Source organism: Protopterus annectens, chromosome 13.part0 (genome assembly GCF_019279795.1).
Source record: "Protopterus annectens isolate FY-2018-M chromosome 13.part0, PAN1.0, whole genome shotgun sequence".
Lineage (NCBI taxonomy): Eukaryota > Metazoa > Chordata > Ceratodontiformes > Protopteridae > Protopterus > Protopterus annectens.
In genome coordinates, this window is record NC_056747.1 from 1,116,352,969 (window position 1) to 1,116,369,040 (window position 16,072).

At 39.3% G+C, this 16,072-nt stretch overlaps 1 protein-coding gene across 3 annotated transcripts in view; it reads right to left on the reverse strand.

The window, feature by feature from the left end:
- GPATCH8 (G-patch domain containing 8) overlaps nt 1–16,072 on the reverse strand; it is a 984,951-nt gene that overhangs the window by 845,817 nt on the left and 123,062 nt on the right. Inside the window, exon 2 of one of the 3 annotated variants that reach the window (XM_044055088.1) lies at nt 4,224–4,297. The exons of the other annotated variants lie outside the window; for them this stretch is intronic. The gene's annotated coding sequence lies outside the window, so the exon portion shown is untranslated. The remainder of the gene's footprint in view (nt 1–4,223; nt 4,298–16,072) is intronic. 3 annotated transcript variants of the gene reach the window in all.

The following is a 16,072-nucleotide window of genomic DNA, read 5'->3' on the forward strand; positions in this document are numbered from 1 at the left end:
ACTGCAAAGAAAGTCTGAACTCTGCAGTATGTGCAGGAAAAAAATAAACTGACCATACTGAAGTTTGCAAGCAGTATAGGTCACTTTAAAAAGTCAACTCACTTGAATACAGTTTGTGATGGAAAATGACAACTGAAAACTGCATCTCATTCTGTGTGGGGTTGGGAAGGGGGGGCAACAAATCTCAATATACATCTCTCATATAAAGGGACTGCAACCTTACACTATTCCTAAGGTAATCAAGGTCTACTGCAACTTGGGAAAGGAGGCACACCCAACAGCTACCACCAGCAAAGTGAAGCCGCATCAAATTATTTAAGAACTAAGCCTTTCGACTGACCTTGCAGTTAAATGAAGGACCATCCCCTCCTTTGCATAAATCTGTTAAGAGAAACTCAATGAGAAATGCATCACTACTCAATTTTCCAACTTTTTAAGATGCTACACTTTTTTATATTTTGACAAAAAAAAAAGGCTCAACTCAAACAAATCTGAAAACAGCTACAAAATGGCACTTTTTCCAAATGTGCAGAAGGTAAGTTCATAGGCATGCACTAGGCTAATGGCCCTGGAGCCTTTCCTATAGGATTTGCCTTTTTTTAGAGTAACCGTGACCCTGAAATTAGTACACAGAGTGCTCGCTTGCTTGATTGGAGGGAATGCCAAACCACAAAATTATGTTTGCTATTTTCTGAGCAACACAAACTTTTCCACAATTAATAAGATCAAAGACAGAAAAAGGAAGCTATGCTAGTCTATCACTTGCAAAGGGCTAGTAATTTATGCACATAACTGAACTTTTGGGAAGATACAAACCTGTGAAGCAGCTAATTCTGTTTAGCCTTATTTGAAAACTGCAAACAGTAAATGCAGCTCTCAAATGATTTCATGAAAAGACCAGTGTCAAAATAAATAAACCTGTGTGCGCGCGCATCTACTATATACATTGTGTGTTCCATACATCTGTGTACATGTGGAGATTCATGTATATATGTGCGCACACACACACACACACACACACACACACAGTACTTGTGAATAAACAGGTTCTGACTCCTTGAAACAACAAACAAGTACCAAGTACTCAAATGTGTTTGAAATAAACACAGTCACACATCTAAACAAGGAAATAAAAAATTTTTTGCAAGGATGGGAAAGCCCCCTGTACCTTTTACATCCCCTACTACTTGTGTATCCCAACTCAGAGAATGGACTACAATGGGAAAAAGGGCAAATTACTAATCCCCATTACAGCCCATTCTCGCACATGAAAAGGCCGGCAATTTGCAATCTTTCCAGTTTCAAATTAATTTGCTAGTCTTCTTATCAGGTGAACAGGTGAGTCTGAAACATTTGACAGACAAATCTGTGTATGTATGAGTGAGAGGGAGAGAGCTATACACACACAATATAAATATATATATATATATATATATATATATATATATATATATATATATATATATATGGATTCACTTTATAACCTCGAAATACTGAAATATCGAATTTCAGTATCTCGAGACTATAAAACCGAATCCACAAAACGCAGACAAAAAAAATGGTAGAGCCCATAAGATCGAAGTTTTGAAACTTCAAAATTGTAACATAAAAAAATAAATAAATAAAAACAAAAAAGCCCCACTGCACTCCCCCCACACCCCATGCTAAATAAATATACCAACTTCGAGATCGCACTACAGTGAGGAAAATAGTAAATTTCCCATTCTGCGTTGTACGGCGATCTCCATTCAAAACGTTTGAAGTTTCAAAACTCCAATCTTGTGGTCTCGAACATTTGCAGTTAAAACTTCGAGCTTGTGAAGGAATATATATGTATATATATATATATATATATATATATATATATATATATATATATATATATATATATATATATATATACACACACACACACATATATATATATATATATATATATAAATATGTACATATAAATATATATATATGTGTGTGTGTGTGTGTGCGCGCGCGCGCAAGAGAGAGAGTGTCCGTGTACACACACACACACACACACACACACACTATATTTACACACCACTGTTAAAGTGCCAGGTTTTTGTGATAAAAATTAGACCACAATAAATAATTTTAAAACGTTTCTCACCTTTGATGTGACCTATAACCTGTACAACTCAATTGAAAAACAAGCAAATCTGTTAGGGGAAAAAATATAAAAATAAAAAACGTATAATACGCTGGTTGCATAAGTGTGCACACTCAAACTAATTCTTTGTTGAAGCACCTTCTGATTTAATTACAGCATTCCTTCTTCTTGGGTAAACGCCTGCCATCAATTAGAGAGACTCTGATTAACCCCAAATAAAGTTCAGCTGTCCTAGTAGGATTTTCCTGACGTTTACTCAGTTGCCTGCTACAGCAAAAGTCATGGTTCGCACTGAGGATACAAAGCATTAAAGGGATCTCATTGTTGAAAGGTATTAGCCAGGAGAAGGGTACAAAAAAATTTCCACAGCATTGGATATACCATGGAACACAGTGAAGACAGTCATCAAAAAGTAGAGAAAATATGGGACAACAGTGACTATGCAAAGAACTGGATGTCCCTCCAAAATTGATGAAAAAATGATACAAAAACTGGTCAGGGAGGCTCCCAAGACAGCAACACTGAAGGAGCTGCAGGGATTTCTGGCAAGTACTGGTTCTGTACTACATGTGAAAACAATCTCCCGTATTCTCCAAATGTCTGGACTATAAGATGCAAGATGGAAGCCTTTTCTTACACAGAAAAAAATCCTGGCCCAGACAAAATTTGCAAAACAATACATAAAGTCTCCCAAAAGCATGTGGGAAAATGTGTTATGGTCGGATGAGACCAAGGTTGAACTTTTTGTCCACAATTCCAAAATGTACGTGTGGAGCAAAAACAACACTTTGCATCACCAAAAGAACACCATCCCCAAGGTGAAGCACAGTGATGGCAGTATCGTGCTTTGGGATTGCTTTTCTTCAGCTAGAACTAGGGCTTTAGTCAAGGTGGAAGGAATTATGAACAGTTCCAAATACCACTCACTTTTGGCCCAAAACCTTCAGGCGTCTGCTAGAAAGTTGAAGATGAAGAGGAATTTCACCTTTCAACACGACAATGACCCCAAGCATACAGCCAAATCAACAAAAGAATGGCTTCACCAGAAGAAAATTAAGGTTTCTGAATGGCCCAGCCAGAGCCCATACCTAAATCCAATAGAAAATCTGTGGGATGACCTGAAGAGGGCTGTGCACAAGAGATGCTCTCAAACCTGACAGATTTGGAGTGCTTTTGCAAGGAAGAGTGGGCAAATACTGCCAAGTCAAGATGTGCCATGCTGATAGACTCCTACCCAAGAAGACTGAATGCTGTAATTAAATCAAAACATGCTTAAACAAACTATTAGTTTAAGGGTGTGCACACACAACGAAGTATTAGTTTAAGGGTGTGCACACTTATGCAGCCAGCATATTGTACGTTTTTTATTTTTTACATTTTTTTCCCTTAGCAGATTTATTTGTTTTTCAACAGAATTGTACAGGTTATAGGTCACATTAAAGGTGGAAAAGTTTTGAAATGGTTTATTGTGGTCTCTTTTTTATATCACAAAATCCTGCCATTTTAATATATATATATATATATATATATATATATATATATATATATATATATATATATGACTGCTGGAATGAATAGTCTGTTTTTTTTTTCTTTAACACAAACTCTTCTTTAAGGCACAGTCATCCAATTAACTAGACAAAGATACTCATTCTGTGGCAATACTTATCTGTGAAACCCATCTCTAAATGCTGGAAGGCTCAAACTAGTACTAAAGGAGAGATGGCATCTTGAGGAGAAAACAAAAATAAGTTCAGAACAATGTGCACTTTAATAAGAACATAACCAAAGCTCATTATATTTCATGGCATACAGACTGACTTTTTTAAAACGCATTACTACCAAAAGGCTTAGAATAAGTGGTGCTCTCTGTGTATGAAGGGGCTGGTGACAGGAGATGATGCTACTGAGAACATGCAAAAAGAGCATTATACAGTTTCCCAAAAAATAAAAAAAACCTCTAGCACACTACACATGACAAACAATTAGGACAAGAAAGAGAAAGCCAAACTGTAATGCTACACCAGACAGCTCCAAGAGGTGCATTATTAATAGTGCCATACACATAGGAATGCTTCTAAATTTCAGATTAACAAACCGCTCAAGTTACAATCCACAGCGAAGTCCACAGATCACTACTACTGGGATGTGTAGAGGAGGATTCAAATCTGCCTGCATACAGTAAAAAGTGAACATACACCATCATCAGCAACATACTGATCCTTCCTCATTTCAAGGTGAGCACTAAGAAAACAGGGATTTAATATGATTTTAGAAACATACATATATAAATGTTACTGTACCAAATACACAGTAACTGTAACAGTGCAATGTTTGCCTCAATTCTCTGCATTTTTACTGAATGTTATTAAATGGGAGCCCAGAACCTTTTAATGCGCTGCATGATGACTGATAAAGGCCTCTCAATTTCAGCAGCCAGGAATCTAAAATGTGCATTCACAGTGCTTAGTACTGCAGAACAAGCACCACCCAGTTTCACACTGCATCCAGTGTTAATCACCCCCACTAATGAAATAGCATTTTTGGACAAGTCATTTTGGTGTGACAGGACCTAGCAAAACAGAGTTGATGCCAAGAAAAATGGACTGCTCAGTGACAGGAAAAAAAAAACATAAAAGTAACCGGACACACAATTTAAATGTTTTACTTTTACATTGGTCAAAATAATGTAATGTCTGCAGCACCTCTAACAACAATTACTGACTATATGAGCAAGGGACTCCGGACATGAGCAAAAATGCTGAAATGAACAGCGCTAAATACCCACATCCTACAAACCTCCCAAAACAAAACTGCCATGAAACAAGCAAATCACGGTTTATATAATCACTGTTCTACTACATAAACCATATTACAAACTGGAACAGGCAAGGCACTACTGCATCACAAAAGAAGATGCACAACAGTTGGAACACTCCACCTTACAACTCAAATTGTATTTTTTCCACTTTACCTTTGTTTTCTGAGCTACTTTAATGCATTAAAATAACTCTAGGTGTTTTTACTGAACTTTAATGTTTTTCCCCAAAATTCCTGACAAGGCTGTGGCACATTAACATGATCTTGTGTCAGTGTTTGTCTCCTTCCCAGAATCCATTTCAAATTTCCTTTATATTAGTCATGCTAGACACAAGGAAGGGATTAAGTTTCCCTATCCATTAAGACACAATGGTAATCAGTCAAATGCATCTTACATACCTTCTGTAGCAGGAGTGCTTGCATTTTATAATGGAATGACCAACCACGTACATTTCTCTGACAGTATGCTACAAGCCATTCAGAGCAATTTTCCAACCCTAGTTAAAGTAGCCAAGTTTCAGGCTTTTGTAAGGATAGTCATTTTGTAGTTCTGTGTTATGAGTACTGACAGACTTTCCCCCACACATTTCCTGAGGTGTCACAGCTAGCACTGAAAACCAAGGGCTGTTAACACTTCAAAGGACATGTTCTGCTACTCACTAATGGCTGCAGCAGTAGTAAGATTTTTTTGTTAACTTGAATGCTGGAGAATGTGCTCATATGCTTGAAATTTTTGCTCAAAATTAATTTTACAAGCACAGTACAAAGTGTTAATCTGTGTCAGGAAAGCATTGGAAAGAGGTACAAGTTCCTGACATCAACAGGACTAAGTGCCCATCTAAGATTGCCAGCAGTACCTTACAGGGTAAAGTGCAGATTTCTAGCTATGGTATGCCATGCAGGTGAAGACAAATTCCTCCAGTACGTGACAAGTTGAACTTTAAAAAAAAGTGGATGGGCTTTCCATTCCTTTGATTCCAAGGAAAAGAAATACAAGTACAAGCAGTTTCTGACACCTACACAGTACTGGAACACTCTACAGGAAAAAGCAACCCAAGGGTTAGGTTAAACTGTAGGCGAAGGGAAGACTTTTCCTTTGAATAAAGGGACCTGCAAGTTACAGTAATTTCGCCTTCCTAAGATTAGAAAGAAACTTAGGTGACAGGACTTGGCAAATCCTCAAGTTCACACCTGTTCTCAAAGTCTTCAACAAACCCACTACAAAGAATTTTCCTTCTGCAGACAGTGATTCTAAATGATCACCACAACTAAGGGCTTGGTGCACTTCTTCGTATCCCCATCTCTTCCATTCTTTATTCCACATAGCATACTCCACATTACCTGCGTAAACTACAGCCTCCTCCTAGGACCCATCTTATGCACTCAGAAGTGGGCAATTTAATTCTGAGAAGCAGCCTTTAGTGATACTGTATCCCCTAGCATTTTCCAGGTTGAGTTGTGCAAAGAGGACATGTGATATCTCACCGACTACCCAATACCTGGATGGGACCACCCGCCTTTCATTAGGAGGTGAAAACAACATGGATACCCTTTATTTTATTCTCCTGTTAAAAGGCAGAAGCTCTGTGGAGTAATGAGGTTCCCTTCATGAATATCAACTCAACGTCTCTGTTCCTGACTCCAAGACTTCAGTATCACCCTCAAGAAACCATCTCTCTCTCTCTTCTAAACAACTAAGCAATCAAATTAAAAAGACTTATAAACATTAAAAGTAGCAGGCTCCTTCAAGAAAGGTTTTATTTTAAACATATCAACCTTTTCTTCCTAAAGTCGATGGATCAAAACCACTGAAGATGGTGTTCAGTTCTTTTTAAATACAGAACCATGGTTTACATTATACATTACAACTACAACCAATATACTGCATTTAAACAGCAGTTCCACTGAAACAGCAAGAATAAACTGAAGTAAACAAATCAGAACTTATAAATGTTCAGTAAAATAATAAACTTCATGTTTCACTAAGTTATACATGTGAAACAGTAACTAGCTGAGGACAATGCACAAGACACAATGGTGTTTAATTCTGACACTGTACCAGCTCTTGGAGGTATGCATTTTGACATAAATGTCTGTCACAAGGAATAGGTGGATTTTTTTGCAGGAGTATAAAGTGTTGGTAGCATCATGTGACCAACATTGTATCTGCATTTGCATAGCTGCAATAGTACACTTCTGTGAAACCCAGATAGTTCCACAGCCTTCATCAGAACATGACAACTCTGGTCTCTAAAGAGAAGATTGTAATCTTCAACAGTAATGAAAGACTTGCCTTATAAGCCTATTTTTGGCTGGTTGAAAAAAAAAAAGGGAGGGCTTCCAATTTGACACCAGTGCACTCCAGCAGCCAACAGTACAAATACCAACCAAACAGTATATAGCCATCTGTGGACTTGCCAAACCCCTCAGCTTTAAATTTTTCAACGCACACATTCTGAGCCGTTTGCCATAGCATAACATTCGGCACATTTTAAAAGATAATGCTGCACAGAATAATCTGGAATTCAGCCAATACGTACCACGTGCAACGTCAAGTCCGATAGTATCTTACCCAAAGATTCCGACCCTACCTCCCAAAAGAAACAATTTACTAGTTTAATGAGTCAGCAAACTATTATTTAGTTTGGGATCTGTGGTACAAAAAAAAAAAAAAAAAAAAAAAAAAGGATACCATTCAAAAGGGTATGTGTAAAACAGTAACATTTACATTATAAGCATGCAGCCTATACGGAAACCTGTATCTGAATTTATCTGCCAATACCACCAAAAGTTTACATTTGTAAATAACTCTGCCTGCCATTTTGCACTCAGAATTGATATGACATATGTAATCCAATTCACTAAACCCTTCTCAATACACTGATCCTACCTTTTGTTAAAAGTAAAATTTTCTGTATCAGTTTAAAACATTTACCTGTGCTGGCTACTTCTATCCAGGTGAAAAATAAAACAGCAAGTACTGCTAGAACACACAAGATTATTTAATTCAAGTCACCTTTAACAGCACTGTTATGACAGGTATGATCTTTTCAACACCACATTATAAGATATGTTGTGTGATAACTATGCCAAGGATAACAAGGAACAATACCTCTAACCAGTTCTTGATTCCCAAACTTTCTACTCTACTGGCCTTGTTTTCTTTTACCCAATTGTTTAAATTACTTCCAAATCTAGCTTTGTAATTAATGGCTTCTTCAATCCACAAACCCACTAGGACAAGAACACCAGCTGACAAAGCCTGAAAGAATCCTGATACAAACACAACTCAGCATACAAGCTAACAACTTTTCTGCTCTTGTCAAGTAAGACAAATAATCATTTGGCTAGACGACTCTTGTGGCTGAGCAAACCAAAGCTGTCCTTTACTTCTCTTCTAAACCTACAGCCACCCAAGCCTACAATGTAACACACCCCAGTAAAAGCATACAAATGTTTCTGCTCAAACATGACACTACACCTTATGTGAGGTTTTACTATTACCTTCACACATTAAACTAAAAGCATGTAAAACGCATTTCAGCAGCCTTTCCTTTAAATCGCTCCTTACATTGTAAAAGGGAAAATCTAACACATATAAATCTTGAAGTGCTTTTACTTCACACATACAGTTGTGTTGCATTTTACAGTGCTGTATAATGAAATGGATACCAGCTTAATCTCCACTTTTTCTGAAAATTTGCCTAAACCAGAAACCTGCAACTCTCACTTCTTTTCAAGGTAACAGCTAGCAACTTCTGTTCAATTACAGAACCAACAATGGCAATGTGCAAGTTAAGTAGTAAACTTCTACTCATTTCAATGCTCGAGTGTAGTATGCCCAGTTTTTCTGGCAATATACGCCAGACTGACATACATCACAGGGCAAATCTGAAGTTCACATCCACTTTACTAACCCACTACAATGGAACCCAGTTGTCCTGTTAAGTGGTTTCACAGTCTAGTGCACATTACTCAACATTAAAAAAAGCCAATAATTAAGCACATCAAGAACCATATCTAGCTGGAATTGGAGATGGGTGGCCAAAAGGAATATACTAAAACAATGCTGCCTTTTAGCATAGCTCCTTGATGGGGAAAAAAGGGTGCTGAAACAGCCAATCCATAGAGGTGAGAGAAATGGGATCATTCTTTCAGTGCTGGCTACAGAAGCTGTGTTCACAGCTACAACCACATGCCGGAAAGGAAAACAAAAATGCATTTAGCATTATTATTCTCTATAGCACAATCGTTTTCATATTAAGCACTCCATTCTTCTACACAAATTCAATAGCAAAGGAGAAAGAAGCAACTGTACTTAACAAAACAGAATAGCTGATCAAATAAAGGGTGCCAAACAGAACCACAACAAAAGCATTACCAAAATAACAAACGCTGACAAATGCAGTATGGTACATTTACAGATCTGTAATAGCACAACACATTGTATGCTTCAGCTAGTACAGCAGTATATACAGCTGTTAACTGTGACCTATAAAAGCAACAATAATATACTTAAAAGTATGCATCCACAAAAATAAAGCCATCCAAACCGGCAGAGAGAAAAGGCATCCATCTGCAATGTGCATGACTTGGATTTGGGACTGAACATGAAATACTGGCACAACAACTAATACAAATAGTACTGGTAGTATAGAATGACTGACTACAGTTTCTATCAGGGGTGAAATTGCTGCAATAATAATGGAGAGACTGCTATCAACATTCAAAATGTTTCAAGTGAAATATCGATCTATGCAAGGGAGAAATCTAGGTGCGATAAACGTTATGCAAATAACCACTATGACTGCGCAGGCCAATTTTTAGACTGCTTGCAGCCACTCTCATCTGTAATTCCTACAAATGAAGTGCCAATACAAATAGCAACCTTACACTCTAGTGGAGAAACGGTCCTTCCCCACACCTTGAAAAGGAAACAGGACAGCTGCTGCAACACTGAAGAGACCATATAAAGGGGGCGGAGGCAAATGCATAGAACTAAAAGCATGGCCAACAAAACAGAAAATAAATTACTGATGAAGTGTTCAACACTTAGACAAAAAATGTAAAACTAGGTAACACTTGTGCCTCACTACAGTGGCTTACAAAGTCAGAAATTCCTCAAGTCTTAGTACAAACAATATACTCCCTGACTTTAGCATAAATGCAAGAAGTGGAAAGGCATATTGCTAGCAATTGAACTGAATCCTCCTGCAGCATTATCTCTATGAGTCATCAGCTAATGCTGTTAACTGGACAAGCCCCATGCTAGCACATTATACAACAGAGGGAACTATTTAGACAGTGTTTGCAGGACTGGAATGGCATAAATTAAAGTTACAAGGAAACCCTAGAAAAGAATGTTAAAAATCAATAAATAAATTAAAATTAAATAAAATCAAACCGTGCAATACAAACCAGATCAAAGTTGCTTGGCTAATATGGGACAACTGCTGTAGGAGAAAAATCGTGAATTGCTCTGTTTTTTTTTTTCTTTTACACAACTGACCAAGTGAAAGTCAAGTTATATGCAAACACAAACATTCAAAACTTTACATTCTGAAAAGGACTGGGATGTATTTCTTTGCTATTTGTACATAAAACATAAAAATACATTATCAAAAGAATTTCAGTCGCCTAAGATTTTCCATTTACATTACTTGGATCACACTGAATTTTTAACACACTATTACAGTTTATAATATGTTAAAACTACCACCTACCTGGATTTTTTTTTACAAAACATAGTATTAACTCAATTTCTATTAAAAGTAGGAAACATTTAGAAAAGCAATTTTTAATCAAGTTTTCCAGATACCCCAGGGCTCTTTGGCAACTGAGAAGGGAGTTTTCCATAAAATTCTCTTAGTTTTTAAAAATGAGAAACTATTTCTAACAGTAGCAGAAAAATTACAAGCATGTCAGTCTACAGTTCATTCTCAGAGTCTGCTGCTGTGCAGAGGCCATCATCGACTTCACACTAACAGCAGAATGGGTGTAGTGATTTGCTAATGCTGATTCGCTCCTGAAGTTTTAAGTCAATTTAATAATATTACAATGCATGCCATCAGAAGCATAATAAATGCACTTGTGCCTTCCGGAAGACATCTCTACTCTTTTATAGCTTGTGCACTATTATAAAACTACTACAAACACTACACTGTCACAGCAGATGGAAACTGTGTGGTTCCTCAAGTAATGCTGATGACTTATGCTGGGGTTCCACCATCACAAAAAGTTTGAAAATGTACAGTTGTGGAAGTTGACCCTACCATGACAGTAGATGTTGAAATGATCACTGCTGCAGTAACTTTAGCTGTATCCTGCCAAGGATACAACACCTGGCCAGATTCAAAAGCTTCAGGGTGCCTTCCACATGCCTTAAGTGTCAAGAAGCTCAAGCTGAGCTGACTAAAAGACACGTTTGGGTGCAAAACCTTCAGAGCTTTCCTGCCAGCAGAAAGAGGGAGGCTGAGAGCCAAAAGGGCAATGCTAGGAACAAAAATTAAATGAACATACTCTGGGCATAAAAACACACAAAAAAAAAAAAAAAAAAAGGGAAATGGAGGGAGAGGCTACTGCAGCAGTGATCATTCAAACATCTACTATTACGTTAAGTTCAACTTATACAACTGTACTAAGACTATCATATTCATTACTGTTGCAGTAGCTTTAGCTATAAGAGTGGATTACCATTAGCCAATTACAAATCGGGAAGTGGAAAGTGAAGACTCCAGGAGACCCTGGAGAATGCTTCTCTAGGTCCAAATTAAGCTTTGATAGGACCAATCAAGTTTACAATGCTTTGTAAAAGTATATACAGAGGAAGTAGCAGCTTTTAAAATACTTCTAGAATCTAGCCATTTCTAAAGAGCCACAGAGGAAGCAAAGACTCTGCCTGGAAGAGATTTTTTTATGGTGAAAATAACAAAACGTAACAGCCTTAACAAAAGAAAAAGTTAAATAGTCTGTTTTGACACAGACCTTCACAAGAAATGAGCACTTGACCTGAAGATCTGACAGATTTAGTTCAGTCAAGTACCAGAGGTGTCTGCTGACATCCAAGGTATGGAGTATCCTGCGTCCCTCATTTTTAGGTACAAGAAATGAGAATGGGGAGATGGCCAGCTTGGCTTAAAGTACTCTCAGATACCACTTGAAGCATAAAAGCAGCATTAGTTCTCAAACCCTGTCACTATTGAAAATGAGAAAGGGATGACTCACCATAACAGCTAGCAACTCAATACCCTTCTTGCAGAAGTCAGAACAATCACCATGTTAAGAACCTTAAGTCAGCCAGATAAGCTGATTCAAACGAACAAGTACTAGCTTCTCTAACGCATAATTAGGATCCCAAGGAGGGGCCTTATGGAGAAGGCAGAGCGGAAGAGATTTATATTCAAAGTTATAGGCATAGAAAAATGTATATAGAAGGATAGATACAGAAGGTATAGAAGATGACAGCGACACATCAAACTCACGCTAAGGTATAGAAGACAGTGACTCTCACAAATCCCATTATGTCAATGGCATGGGAATTCACAGTTACTTTCTTATGTCTGGCATGAGCCATACTAAGCATTAGGGAAAGAGAAAGGGTTGAGGACGAACAAGATCATGTTGATAAATCAAGCCCCATTGGTAGCCATGTTGTAGAAAACAGGCTAAAATTAAAAATAAAGCATTTAGCGTGAGTTTGATGTGTTAAAATATGTCAGGCAACAAAGATTGGAAAAAAAAAAAAGGATTTTTTTTAGTTCTAGGGTACAGTTTTCCTTTAAAACAGTACCAGTGGCCATAGCCCGGGAAGTAGTATCAGCAAAATCATACGCCCTGCAAATAAGTGGTGACCTGTGTAATAGAAGAAACCAAGTTATTTCAAGCAGATTTTTCCTCACAAGACGAAAAGTACAGTTGTGAAAACTTATCATAAATGTATATGTTAGAGTGTATTCACTGTTGTAGTCGTCACACTTGGGTTATCTGCCTGCAGGTAGCCCTCAGTCGGCCCGAATACCAGAGACTTAGTATTTCTGCGTCGGTTGATGTCGCTCCAGGACTGACGTCAAGTAGTCAGGTGGTATAAAAACATGCAGCTGACGCTATTACATCAGTTTTTCTTGCCCCAAATGTCAGGAGCCCTCCAAACAGGGAGGTAAGTTATGGTGGGGAAAACACCACCAGTAAAAAGTAAATACCAATACCATTACCCCTAAAAGGGGTGAGTAAAGGACATAGAGAGGAGAGAGAGACAAGGGGGCTGGAGGGAGGGAAACCAGGACTGAATCAGTGAATACACTCTAACATCTAGACTTATGGTAAGTGTACACAACTGTACTACGTTCTTCATGTTTCACTGTTGCAGTCATCACACTTGGGTAGATTCTCAAAGCTGAAGAAGGGTGGAGGCAGTCAAGAAGAGTTGTGGCTGGCTAGTATGCCTTGCAGGAGTGCTGTTGCAAAACCCACCCTGGATTTGGAAAAGATAGGCAGGTGGTAATGTTTGAAGGTGTGTACAGAAAGTATAGTTCTGCACACTTACCATAAATGTAGATGTTCAAGTGTATTCACTGCTGCAGTCATCACACTTGGGTTATCTGCCTGCAGGTAGCCCTCAGTCGGCCCGAATACCAGAGTCTTGGGATTTCTGCATTGGATGCTGTCGCCTCTTCCATGACATCAGGTCGTCAGGGGTATAAAACATGCAGCCGAAACCATTACATCTGTTTTTTTTGCCCCATATGTCTGGAACCCCCAAAATAGGAAGTAATTACATGGTGTGGAACACCTCCAGTAAAAAGTAAATACCATTGCCATAAGATATGGCCAAAAAGAGGATAGGTGGAAAGAATAGAAAAGTCAGGGGGCTGGAGGGAGGGTAACCAAGACTGCAAAAGTGAATACACTAACATCTACATTTATGGTAAGTGTACACAGCTGTACTATGTTCTTCGTGTTTCACTGTTGCAGTCATCACTCTTGGGTTGATTCCCAAAGCTGAGGAAGGGTGGAGGCAGTCAAGAAGTATTGGGGCTGGCTAGCAGGCCTTGTAAGACTGCTGTGGCAAATCCAGCTCTAGATTTAGAAAATAGGTAAGTGGTAATGCTTGGTGAAGGTGTGTACAGAACTTCAGGTTGCAGCTTCCAGGATTGTCCCTGGTAGGGACTCCCCAGAGGAATGCTATAGAGGTTGTGGTAGCCCTAGTGGAATGAGTTATGGTGTTTGTAGCAGAAATAGATGGAGTGTGCTATCCAGTTGGAAATGGTTTGCTTTGAAATGGCCTTGCTCTCTGCCCCTGTAGCGAAGCTGACTAGTAGCTGGTCAGATTTTCTGGAAGGTTTAGTTCTGTCAAGGTAGAACCTCAGCTGTCTGTGCACGGCCAAAATGTGCAGAATCCTTTCCCCTTTATTCTGAGGATTAGGGAAAAAGGTTGGTAAATGGATGGATTGGTTTAAAGCCACACTGGATACCACCTTGGGCATAAAATGATGGGTTAGTCCTGAGGGAAACCTTGTCCATATGGAAAATAATGAAGGGTTCCACAGCCATTAGTGCCTGTAACACAGACACTCTTCTTGCTGAAGTGATGGCTAGAAGTAAGACTGTTTTCCAAGACAGGAATTTTAACTCTGCTGTAGCAGCTGGCTCAAAAGGGGGAAGCGTGAGCTTCTCTGGTACAAAGTTAAGGTCCCAGGCAGGGGTGGGAGCTCTCCTCGGGGGCCTTAAATTGTTAGCTCCTCTCAAGAACTGTTTGATGAGAGGGTGAGAAAAGAGAGGTGGCTCAGTATTGTAGTGAGCTGAGATGGCAGAGGCATGAATTTTAACTGATGAGAAGGATAGGCCTTTGTGGAGTAGCTCTGCTAGGTAATCTAGGATTTAAAGTAGGGTGGGCACAGCTTTGTCCTTTCCTTGAGACCGGCTCCAAGAACAATATCTTTTCCACTTTTTTTTTAATACGATTTCCTAGTACTAGGCCTTCTGGCCTCAAGGTTGACGTAAATCACCTGTTTGCCGAGGGTTGCTGGTGGTGTATTCAGGGGATAAGCCAGGCTGCAAGGTTCAGGGTTTGCGGCTGTGGATGCAAAATCTGTCCCTCCTGCTGGGACAGCAGGGAGGGGGGTCTGAGGTAGGTGCCAGGGTGGCATTATCAGACTGCATAGGAGTGGGTACTAGTGCTGGCATGGCCAGTCTGGGACAATAAGGATTGGCCTTGGCCTGTCCTGTTTGATCTTGAGTAGTACTTTTGAGAGGAGGGGGAAAGGCATAAATTGAGAGGTTTTCCCATGTAAAGGATAGGCCATCGACTTTCCACGCTTGGCTGTCGGGATTTCTGATGCAAAATTTGCTCAATTGATGGTTTTGGGGGGAGGCAAAGAGGTCCACCTCTGGAGTCCCCCAACTGTGGATTAGAAGTTTGAAGGAGTTGGGTTCCAGCTTCCACTCATGTGGGTCCAGTAGAATTCTGCTTAATTCGTCTGCCAGTGAATTTCGTTTGCCTGGCAGGAATTGAGCTTGTAGGTGCACTTGGTTGCTCAGGGCTGTATTCCCCAGGGCCATGGCTAACCTGCAGAGAGGGTAGGAATGAGTTCCCCCCTGCTTGTTTATGTACCACATAACTGTGGTGTTGTCCGTCTTTATCAGGAGTTGTCCTGGAAGGATAAGGTATTTGAAGGCTGTCAGAGCATTCTGTACAGCTAGCATTTCTTTTTGATTGATATGCAGGGGGATTTGTTCTGGGCTCCATTTGCCTTGAATGCATTTGCCTGCCATGTGAGCCTCCCACGCATAGTCTGATGCATCTCTTGTTAGGGTTTGGGTGGCGAGGGGTTGAGTGAAAGGAAGTCCCTTGTTGTGGTTGCATGCCTCTGCCCACCAAAAGAACTCTGCCCTTAGACAAGGAATGATAGGAATCAAGTGTTTCCAGGTCCTGAGAATGTTGACACCAGAGACTTTTTAAGTACCATTGAAGTTTCCTCATATGCATTCTTGCATATGGAATTAGAAGACTGTATGAGGCCATGAACCCTAGGGCTTGCAGTATTTTTCTTGCAGACAGCTGGGTTTTGGTGGCCATTACTTTGAAGTAGTTTGCCAAATAAGCCTGTTTTTCTGGAGTGAGGAATGCCA